This window comes from Panthera leo, chromosome D4 (genome assembly GCF_018350215.1).
Source record: "Panthera leo isolate Ple1 chromosome D4, P.leo_Ple1_pat1.1, whole genome shotgun sequence".
Classification (NCBI taxonomy): Eukaryota; Metazoa; Chordata; class Mammalia; order Carnivora; family Felidae; genus Panthera; species Panthera leo.
In genome coordinates, this window is record NC_056691.1 from 13475580 (window position 1) to 13487997 (window position 12418).

The window sequence follows — 12418 nt, forward strand, 5'->3', positions numbered from 1 at the left end:
TCCATGGGACACAGATGATTCAGTACCTTCAGAGCAGTACTCTAGAGTTGACCTTTCTCTTTCTCATGGTGGCCATGCCCCAACTCTGCTTGGAATAGTAGCGATCCAATCAGCAGTCAGTTGGTAAGTCTGAGTCATTGGCAAAATAAGAGATTTGGTGAGGGCTTCATGCTTATAGAGTTCATTTATCAACTCAATCTAGTTCACTAAAATGAGCTTATTCACAAGGAGGAGGCAGGCCTCACTGTACTACTCCATTGACCGAAACATAGGGAAACAAAAGAAAATATATCATTCAACCTATTTAGATTATTTTATCCTGGGTTTTGGGTCACCTCTATGTATGATTCATGGGATTGGATCTCAGAGATAGAAGAGGTTCAACAGCATATGAGGGGAGGGTGTGCAGTGGTTTGAGTGGGTTTGCTTCAGAGTAAGAGCTGACTGTGCCTCTCTTCCCAACTCTGTACTCAGTGATGTTAACCTTGAGAGTTTGAAATTGGGCCACTGTGGAGTCTTTATACCATGGAAATTGACAATGCTACAAATCAGGGCATCGGTATATTTCCGCTTTCAGAGAGCTGTTGTGTTGTTAATTATCTATCAGTACACCACTGTGTGTATGTGTGTGCACGCACACATTCTAGAAATTTAATTTCTTGAAAATTAATTAACTTTAAAGATTGCTCTAGCTCACCCACTTATTGAAAAAATGATCAGATACAGGTTTTAGTAGCTATAAACCTCAACACTATTTCCTTTTGCTTCTTCATTTTTTATAGAGGGAAGTTAACAGTGAACTAATCATAACCTGTTGATAATTCCAGCCCAAATCTTTCCCTTAGTAGGACAAACCTTTTGCAGTAGTTAAATAGAGTTATTCTAAAGCTTTTCCTTTTAAGCTTGTTTTTCTTGATTAGTAGAAATTTGGCTAACAATCAGTCAGCCAACTGCACCCATCAAGTACTCAGCAATTCATATAGATTGACCAGGAAGATAAAGGTGAAAGGCTTTGTTTGCAAACGTTGCCATCTAAAAACCACAACAAAAGCCAGAAACTATGGGCTGTGAAGAGACTTAGTATACTTCAAGAGGCACTAAGAGACACAAATTTGCCAATTTCCTATATCGCATAAAAATATAATATAAAAATTTACTCTCTCATCAAATTTTACGGAGATCCATTTGAGTTAGGATCTCTTCAAGAAAAACCTCATAGCTTCAACGCTTGAAGAACTCAGCATCTACTGGGAATCAGATCACAAATTGTATTGTAATATCTATTATACAGAGATAAGGGGGTGTTTTATAAAGAAATCTAATTAAATTTATTCTATCTCATGTTAAAACTCAACTTAGTGATGCAAATACGAGCTTTTTAGCAATTTGGGGATTTTTCTTTTTTTTCAGTTTTAGTAAGAGATAAAACAAAAATTATCACCAACCCGAACTTTGCGATCTGGAAAAGGAAGGTTTCAGACTCGATTTTTAGTCCCTACCTTCTAAGTAGTTAAGAGATCCCCCCTTTGTCACATTCCATCTTCACAAATATGGACACTAATTAATTAATTATTATTAATTGATTGGAGGAGTCAGCTAAATACAATACCTTATTCCTTAACCAAACCAGCAACCTGAAGTGTAACTATAATTGCTTCTTATCCAGATGACAGAAAGCAATTTCAGTTGCTGCTTTACTTAATTAGGATGCATGAAGCATGGACCTCCCGGTCACATCTCTGTAAATTATGCCTCTTCCATTTTCTTGAAAAAGCACTTATGTCTCAGGCACCTTGACATAGTTTTTAGTAAGACCATATAAACTCAGTGCAACCACATTTCACTTACTTGTGGATACATTATCTGCGCTGCCTTCTGGTTTTTCCATAGACCCCTGTACATTTAATTATTTAGTTCTACTTTCTGGGCATGAAACTGAAAAGTTAACAATGAAAGGACTTCATTACACATGTGTTGGCACAATATTTTTGAAGGAATAGGTGAATCCATGAGGGAACTACCTCAATTTACTTTGCCTGAGGAGAGCTCTTTGAAACTGTAGAAGCTTTTGGCCCCTTGCCCAGATTAAGAGAAGTTTTGAAAGAAGGCTAAGGGTGCATTAGTCTGAAGCCTAGTAGCTGCCTACCATGATGGAAAGCTCAACCCTCTGTACCAAGGGGACGTCACTAGGTGGTTCAATGGAAGTTCAAGACCAGTAGATACTTACATATGAATCAAAGATATTTCAAAGACAAACACAAAGTGGCCATTTTTAAATTATGCAAAATTTAGGATGAATGACCCACTACAATATGATTACAAGCATTTATTAAGCATCTGTGAAGACAAGAAGCTATGATGGAGACATCAAGGAATTGGACGCATAGTTGCTACACTCAAATAGCTCATGACCAGTAAGTAGCAACAGAAGAAGAATCAGCAATAACACAAAACTTTAAAAAGCTTCCCATATGAAAAGGTACCATATTATGTGTAACTACATTTCCTTTTCTCTTAAGGGTTTGAGAGTTAATTGTACCTTGACCACCCAGCCTTGATCAATTCCTATGATAACTATTTCCAATTTATGATAGAAGAGTTTCAACACTTGGATACTTAGGTATACAAGACTAGCCTAACTTAACCAAATAGTAGCTACCGCCTAAAACTCAAAGTCTGGTATCCTGGGACATACCATGTTTAAAGTTTGAATATATAACACAAATCTGATGTTTTGATTGGATTTTTTAATTTTGCTGGGTGGAATCCAAGTGTTTCCTAAAACTCAGTGGGACTTTGTGTGTTTGTGAACTTTTGTATGTAAACACATAATATGTGTTCAGCTTCAAATGGGACAAACTTATGCATAAGTGTGCACATGCATACATGCACATCTACTGAGCACAACTCTCCCATTATGGAGTTATTAAGACTATACTTCTTGCTTATTCAAATATTCCCATGATAGCTGTGTGCTGTGTGGTTCACTTCATTTCCCAGCCAACAGCCCGCTGAACTTTGGTATGATGTGGATGTGGCTGGCACATGCAGAAGCCTCTCAGGAAAAACGTATCACATCGGATCTAATCAGTAATGTACAAGAGCCCGCTAGTTATATAATACAAGCCAATCTGCTGTTTTTCCCTCCCTCCCACTCACTGTTTCACCAAGCATGGATGCCACAGGAGAATCCTAATCAAGAAGCACCTAGTAACAACATCAGTCCTTCTAGAAAATGGCATTTATGCATTCAAATAAATGGTGCAGCCTATCATTCTTGCAGCTAAGGCTCTTACATGTTTGTTTGTTTATTTGTTTGTTTGTTTGTTCTGGTCTTCTGTCAAAATGTAGTAGTAATTACTAATTACAAGGGAATAGAGGTCTAAGAATTGATTTTAATGACCCCACTGAATTTTCAACAGTCTTAGCTTAGAAAAATAAGAGCTGGAGTGACAGATTTGAATCTGTTTTCAAACAGACTTGCATTGTGATTTGGTCCACAAAGGCCACGGGTCATTTTATTCTTTAGGGAGTTGGAACAGAAGTACATCTTAGCGTATATTGGGATTTGAGAACATTTCACCTGCTAAAATTGTAGTTCTGGAGAAGGACAGTGTTCGACGAAATCGGAGATGTTTCTTATCTTCAAGTTCAAATTGTAATTTTACTGATAAAAAATTAGACATTCAGAGAGGGGGAAAATTTATTCAATGTTATAAAACAAGTAAATAAAGGGGCTCCTGAACTCATTTCTACTGGCTTTAAGTCCAGTAATTTTTTTTAAAGTTTATTTATTTTTGAAAGAGAGACAGCGAGCAAAGGAGGAGGGAGGAGAGAGAGAAAGAGAAAGAGAAAGAGAGAATGGATGAATGAATTACAAGCAGGCTTTGCACTGCCAGCCCAGAGTCAGACATGGTGCTCGAATTCACAACCAGTGAGATCATGACCTGAGCTGAAATCAAGAGTCGGACACTTAACTGATTGAGCCACCCAAACAACCTAGTCCAGTAATTTTTTGTACTACAATATGTTTATTGTAAACCTCACTCAAAAATTTTGCCTTCACCTCTCCCCTTCCTTTCTCCCTCTCTCCTTTCCTCCCTTTTCGTCTCTGATATTCCCTCCTTCTTTCCATTTCTCTCCTTCCTCTTTCTTCTTTTTGATCCACCCAACAATCCATCTATTTAAAAAGTATTTTCTGTGTATCTACTATGTGCCAGGTACAGAGTTAGAGACTTGGAATTCAGATGGGTCCCTGTGAAGAAGCCCTACTTACAGTGAGACCTGAAGAAAGCCTGTCATGGAATGGGGGAATATAACATTCCAGGCAGAGGCAATCATTTCTGCTAAGGGCCCATGGCAGAAAGCTGCTAAAAAAGGCCACTAAGGGGACCTCAGCAGAACTGGCCCACTAGGCAATGGCAAAAGAATATTGTTTTTTGACTCTGTCCTCAAGGTTATAGCCCCAATCCTCAGCCCTAAATTTCCTCTAACACTTTTTCATTCCTGTATTGTCTTTAAACCTTGCAATAATATATCAGGAATAAATATTTTGAACTAAAAAAAAAAAAGCAATAGAGGGAAATGTGTCTCATATTCATGTTAAGACACTGTCACCATAACCATGTATGTTGTTCATTTTCTTACCCGCACATTCCTGCACGCTTGTGCAAGCCGGTACGGTCAGTGTAGTATATGGATTATGGACTCTGAAATCAGAGAAATCATAGCATCTAATCCTGACTCTGAACTTCCTGGTACTTTGGTCTTGAGCAAATCTTTCTGTGGCTAAGCTTCAGCTTTCTCACTTGCGGAGTTAAAATTTATAACTATCATTCAGATGGTATGAAACCATCATGTTACACATGCAAAGAGCCCTCATGGTGCCAGGCATATTAAAGACTCAAAAAACACTCAAAATATTCAATAAGTGGGTCAAAAGGTATATAATATTTTAAAAGTAAATGTTTTAAGTCATACTATCAGATATTCTTTAATGATACCAATGGATATGCAGAAATGGAAATCTTTATTTGTTAACTAGAATATTGCCAGGGATGATAGAATGTTCTATTTCATGAGAAGATATTGGGACTGGAAATACCAGATATAGGAATACAAGTAGAAAACATGAATGAGCCTCTTGGGCCACAGGCATGGTCAACTCTGCTCAAGACTGTTCTAACACAAATAAACAAAAAACAGGTCCCAGCTCTTAGCATTGATGAGTAAGACTCATCAACATGGGAAATGAAATATAGATCACTTAACTCTGCCTCAGTTTTGTCTTCTGTAAATGGGGATAATACCTCACAGTGTATTTTTGGATTAAACGACAATATCTAGAACATGTTATTAGTATATCCATTACCTGGAACATAATATGTGATAAATAGATGCTTTTTTGTTCAGAGTATATGAAGATCATATTTCAAAAAGCAATGTTTGAAATGCTAATACTTGACAAACTTGATTTTAACAGTAATAACAAAAAAGGGGCCAAATGTTTTTCTTTTGTCTGATCCATCTCATAGGGGTTACAAGAACTAATTTTTTGTCTTCATTTTCAAGTAAGGGGAAAAGAGAGCAGGAGCCACTGTATAGGGAAGAGAAAACCTGTGGTTGTTTCAAAAATGCTCTTAAGGCTTCTCCCTCTGCTTCCAGTGATATACAAACAAGTTTATTGCTTGAGTAAAAGCAAAAAAAACATTCTTCATGTCTTTAAACAGAAGCACATCCTGGCAGCCAGAGCTGGAGTTCTTCATAAAAATCGTTTATACCAAACCACACATGCTATTTCTCAGTATGTTTTAAAGATGAACGTTAGCGAACAAAGCTTTCTCCATAACAGAAGCTTTGAAATGCATAGCTGTTCATCAGCCTGGTATTGCTTCCCATACCTTCTCACCAAGGTTAGCCCATGAAATTAACAGTCACAGCTTGGTGTTAGAGTAGTTTTCCCATGCTGTCTATAAAACATTTCAATTTCAGGGTGGCATTTTGTAAACTGGAGTCATTCACAAAGAGTAGCATCTCTCTGGATACAGTTTTTAAAAACTGCTTTCAATGTGGAATTTTAAAAGTCACCATTTGAAAGCCATCAGGGTAATAAATGATTCAGAAAGAATCATCAGTGGGTACTAAAGCTCCTGTAAATTTGTCTAATAACAAGGTATTTACATAGTTGCAAAGTGAAGCAGAGGAAAGGAGGAGAAACCTAACAGGTACCACTTTAACCTAGCCATGAAAATTATCACCAGCAATGAGAAAGAGATACCAGGTGCCTCTAGATACGATGCACTGGGAAGAACACAATGATCCTTCTGTAGCAAAAATACATAACCTGAATGTCATCATGAGGAGATAGCAGACAAACTCATATATTGAGAGAGGCACCAAAAAAACTGTCCTGTACTCTTCAAAACTGTCAAGGTCATGAAAGACAAGGGAAGGATGAGGCAATTTCCCAGGTAGATGGAACAATCAGGCAAAATTTGAGTAAGATGTGTAGATTAGATAATACTGTGTTTATTCTAATTTCCTGAAGTAGATCATTGTGTTGCTGTTATGAAAGAGAACATCCTCATTTGGGGGAAATATACTGAAGTATTTATGGATAAAGACAGATCTGTAATTCTGTGTGCATGTGTGTGCATGTGTGTGTGCACCCACATAGAGACTGTAATCCCTATACTTTCTGTGGGATAGCCATTGTTATTCCAGTTTTAAAGCTTAGGAAGCAGGATCAAAGTTAAGACAATTTTTAGTTGTCTAGCTTTATCCTTTCCCTACTTATTTCCTAAAGTAGGCACCTTAGGATACTGAGGTTGTTATTTGAAAAAAAAAAAAAAAAAGAAGAAGAAAAAGGGAGAGTATGATGGTCAAATACATTTAGGACAGGATACGTTGAATGAAATTAAGTTAGCTTTTACTGTACTAATCTATGTTGCTATTCTTCAACATATATGCACTGTGCAACATTCCCTAATAATGTGTACCATGCCATTGAACACCCACTTTCAAAAAATTTTTGCTGCTTTTTTATAATGTTGTCTTATTACTCAAAGAGATAATGTTTTCTTCAAGAATAGGATGTGCCTTATACTTCAGTGTCCTTCACATGTTAAGTACATAGTAGGTATTCAATAAATATCCCATGATTACTGGTAGAGACTCACTCGGGCTCCTATATGGTCTTTTTTCTTCTTACAGTGTTCCTTAGTAGTTCTCCTTGAATTTTCATTCCTCCAATTTCCTGTATTGAAACTAATATGTACATGTAAACTAAGTGACCTTTCAATGTCCTGAAGCTGACTTAATATCATTAATAGCAACTCCAGCCTTCTGACAGCCTTTGATTACATTTGCGTAACTCTTCATTTTCTTACTCAGGTAAGAGTCAATTTTGCAAACAGCAGAGTCCTTAAAGAGTTTTAAAAAGAGAGGAAAAACTCAATTCAAATAAGCATTACATACCTGGCAGTTGGGAAAAATGAAAAGTCCATAAGCAGTACATCAGGAAGCACCGTGGTATGTTAAATTATAGGTAATAAAATCAGAGTGTCATAAAGAAAACCACTACACAGACTTTGAAATGACTTTTTTAAACTGCAAGAGTTGCATTAATTTGTATTGCCTAGGATTACACATGAGCATGACTGCATTTGGTGGAGAGCACACACTGCCAAGTTCTTACAGTTTTCTGAGAAACAGAAATTTTGGTATCTTTGCAAAACAGATCTTGAGCTTGAGCACATCAATGTAAGAATGCATGCATTGCTGCATTTTTAAGACTACAGTGATGTCTAACATATTCCCCTGATCCTTTAATAGCTAAACTCTTTGCAGAGAACCTCAAACCTTGTTACGGCTCGACTTTGATACTTAGGGGGGTGACTGTCACACAGTTGATGTATTACGGATATAAGATGGAATTTGGGGGCAGTTTCTGGGGAGAAGAGATGGAAGCATTCAGAACAATGTGTTCAGAAGAGGTGGGTACTACATTTAAAGCTACCTGTAAGAAGTCTTAGCTACCAGAGCAAGGAGAAAGAAATGGCTATTTGGCTGTCTTCCAAGTAGAGATAGTCCCTCAGTACCTAATGCCTGTAAGCTACACTGCTGGGTGCTATGGGAGGTTAGATGAGTCCCCAGAACTGCAGCCTTTTCCCATCTTCTTTTCATAAGCACATATTTTGATCTTGCCTCCATCTGCTGCATAAACATCTGGATTATCATTTACTCCCTTATTCTCTTGCACCTGTTAAAATTTTCCACCACACTATTACAGTGGTTCTCAAAGTATGGTCCCGGGACTAGCAATGTCAGCATTAGCTAGAAATCTGTTAGTGGCAATTTTCTGGTCCCACTGCAGATCTACCAAATCAGTATCTTTAGTGGCAGGTGGTTAGGGAGGAGAACTGACCAACAATCTCTATTTTAATGAGCCCTCCAACGGATTCCAAAGCATATTACAGTTAGAACTGTTGCCATCTCGTAAGCCACTCTCTCAGAGTTCAGTAATGACTTCTGATTCACCAGACCTAGTATTCTTTCCTCAGATCTGATCCTTCTTTACCTCTGTAAGCATCACACTCTGTACACATTTCACATCTCACATTGAGACATTCTCCTTTGTTTCCCATGGTTTTGTGGCACCATCTCTCTTCACCTCACACCATTCCTTCATCTCTTTCATTGACTCTTTCTTCCTCGTTATTTGGCCTTCTCCCCAGTTAAATCTCCCTTCCTTTCACTTTCTACATTCTCTCGTGAGGATCTGAACCATCTATCTCTATGATCTCAAGTATTTCTTTTAGTTAACAGCAGTTTTAGAATTGTGTTTTTTACCCAAGCCTCTGTATTAGTCTTCAAGTTTGTGTTTCAAATGAGTCATGGGGAAAGGCCATCCCTAGGTTCCATGGCCTCTTAAAAAGAATACATTGAAACCCAAAAACCCCATCCTCACCATCCCCAAAGCAGCTGCTCTTCTCTCAACTAGTTCTCTCTCAACTCTCAGACAAGAAAACTCAAAGACTTGGACTCATCCTTGGCTTTTGTTTCATTCCACGACTGATTATCCAGCAAGTCTTGTTGAGCCTGTCTACATTCTTTCTGCACATTGGCATTTCCACCACCTTCCCGAGAGACCAAGCTTCTCGTCTTCTTTCACTTGAGGTTTTTTCCTAGTAATTGCCACTAAGTTAATTTTCTTAATTCTTTGATTGTATAGTTATAAAGTCATCCAATCATTCTGTGATCCCTGCTACTGTCTTCCACCTCATTCCAATCCTCATTCATTACCTTGACACATGGCGTTGTTATAGGACTACGAACTTTCTTTCCAGCCTTAGTTCCCATTGCTCCTTGTTATATTCCAGCTAACCTGGGAGACTCTCCATTGAAGAGTCTCTATGCTTACTCTTTTTAAGTTTCTGTAACTATCTTTTAATGATTTTACCCAACATGTAATATCATCTCCATTCTCTTCCATGTGTCCTTCTTCGGTGTCCCTTACCTGAACATCATCTTCCCCCTATTTCCCCTCCTTCATACCTCTTCTATGGCAGGTGACACATCTGCAGGTTATAATAATAATGCATACAACACTCTCTCTGCCTGGCTAGACTGTAAAATCCTTGAAGACAGATCCCGAGCTGGTCTTCAAGGTTTTCTTTCTCACCTGAGTAACTAGAACACAATTTGTCATGTGAAAGATGCTTAATGAAATTTGCGTATTGAATAAATACATTCTCTCTTAAGTCTGCTTGTGGGAGGACTGGTGGGTCTCAAGAGGCGCAGTCAATGAGGAGGAGGAGGAGGAGGAGGAGGAGGAGGAGGAAAAGGACAGAGGAGACCTTAAGTAAGCAGGCAAGAAATTCTGTGACTCAGAGAAACAAAGGCTAGAATTTTCCTGGAGGAAAGATATAAGAAAGTAATGTGGGTTTGTTTCCAATTGTGATAAGTTCTAAGTGTGGGTTAAGAGAGGTTTAGAGAAGAATACTTGATAGGGGTACTTCCCACAGAGTTTAGTGTCACTTGTAATGCTAATTCTGAGGAAAATGAATAGCTAACAGCCCATAAAATTGGGAGTTTGGTAATCAAATAATTGGGGGAAACCTGACAAACAAAAATCAACAGGGTTCTTTCCTGTACAACTTATGTCCTTCTATTTACTATGGTGTATTATTATATTGTGTATATTGTGTATTATATTATCCCAGTTCTGGAATGGTTTTCAACCTGTGGTGTTCCCTACACTTACATGAGCACAACACTGTTTTATCACAGGACATCCTCTAGGAATAGCATTGCTGAAGAACCCATGCTGGGGCACACCGCACGGCTGACGCTCTGTGAGCTTTTAAATATAAAAATAAAGGCAATTTTAATACTCAGGACCTTAAAATGGAAAAAATAAATTAGCTACTCCATCCAATGACAAGAAAGGGGGCACTTTTGTTTCAAGCATCCAAATATTATGTTTCACAATCCCCTCTCCCAAGAGGATTTCCCCAACTATCAGTTATTTGTTGCCTATTTCCAGCTCTATCCACCCTTACCAACCACCACCCCCCCCCCTTCTTTTCTATTCTCAGTTTATGAGACACTTTTTTTTTCTGGAGGGATCTTCTTAACAATCCCAGAAAGGTAGAAAAGAGAAAATTAACTGAACACACACACAATTCTCAGGCCCTTATAATTTAAAACGGATTTACCACAACTTGAAAGTGCTGCTAAAGTGACATATATATTAAATAGATATTTGCCTGCAGGCACAGAATAAGAAACTGATCAGAAGGGAATGAATATTCCATCTGGACTCTGATATTTCATAGTTGTGATCCATTTTTTTTGCCATGACATTTACTTAAGAAATGTTCAAAATAATAATTTAAATAAGCATCAAATACCGCATGAGTTCCACACATATGCCAAAATAATCTTACTCTTGTAATCCCGAAGAATTGCCCTTGACAGTATCTTGAAGGCAAAACACAAACTGCATTTGCTATGTTTTTGAGGATAAACTCCTCAGGACTATTCCTTTAGGGAACATAAAAGAGTTGTGTGAATGTGTGTAAAATCAACTCAATAAAATGTTTTTCCAATAGAGGAAGAGGGTCTTAAAGTAATCCAAGAAAGGAGTTTGTTCGCATATGGATATGTCCCTGGAAACTTGGAATCAAGATAATTGGATTAGTAGGAATTACTATATAAGGATTATGTAAATGTATAAATATGTTATACTCTTCAATCATCCATGGGCCTTTATGTTTACATTATCCCAGTTTTTGTTGGTTTCCTTCTACATATTCAACAGCTCTAGTGTAACTGATCATCAGGTAAGAAAATGTTAATAATTTTTTCTCCTGAAATACTTAGGAAATATCTTACTTGAATGCCCCAGAATCAAGATCCATCATTAAGAGTCTAGACATGGCACAAATAATGTTTAAAAATTTTTTTTTAAATGTTTTATTTATCTTTTGAAGGAGAGAGAGAGAGAGACAGAGCATGAGTGGGGGAGGAGCAGAGAGAGAGACACAGAATTCAAAGCAGGCTCCAGGCTCCATGCTTTGAGCACAGAGCCCAACGCGGGGCTCGAACCCACGAACTGTAAGATCATGACCTGAGCCAAAGTTGGATGCTCAACCGACTAAGCCACCCAGGCACCCCATTATAGTGTTTAAAAGAATTCAACTGAGGAATCGATATTGTGCAGGGATTGAAATGTTCTGGTAGAGAGGAAGCTGTCTCAAACTGCTGCAACTTTGTTTATCATGTAGATAAAACAAACATTGCTCATTTGATTACTTCACTTGAAAAATCTCTGGAGAAGACAAGACTGGTCTGATGGTTCATCACATCAAGAACTCATTCCTTCATCATCAGTAAAGGCTCGCAATGGTTATATCTGCCTCATAGTCAGAACTATACAACTGCAAGTTTATACCTATGCAATCACCAGAGAAAATCACTGCCTTCAAATTACAAGCCTATTGGTTGCATCCTTCTAGAACAAAATTATGTTAAGGGCAGAGAATGTGACTCTCATTCACAAATGTTTCACTGATGTTTTATAGAGTGCCTGACATGTAAAGTATTTGTGGAACAAATAAATGATTCCATAATTTCTATTCTGGTCATATCATTATTCAACTCTAATAGATATTTAATCTAAGGTGTTATTGGCACTTTTTTTTAAAGGTGGAGTATTTTCATCACCCCATCCCACACACATCTTAAATTGATATTCTACTCAGAATACATGCTTAATATATTTTTTTAAATGAAAGGATAGCTGAAATTATCTTTTAACTTATTAGAGCATTTAGTTATTGAACTACCTATGTCACTTTAAGCCAAAGAATTAAGTAGCTAAACTAAACTGCTCAAGAGGTTGGCCTTCACTTAG

General features: G+C 37.6%; 1 long non-coding RNA gene across 1 annotated transcript in view; it reads left to right on the forward strand.

Annotated features, from left to right (window-relative positions):
* The window catches only part of LOC122204461, a 69328-nt gene extending 57219 nt beyond the window's left edge, over positions 1–12109 (forward strand). The window contains exon 3 of the long non-coding RNA XR_006195679.1: positions 11790–12109. This is a non-coding gene — a long non-coding RNA (uncharacterized LOC122204461). The remainder of the gene's footprint in view (positions 1–11789) is intronic.
* Positions 12110–12418: the final 309 nt, after the last annotated feature.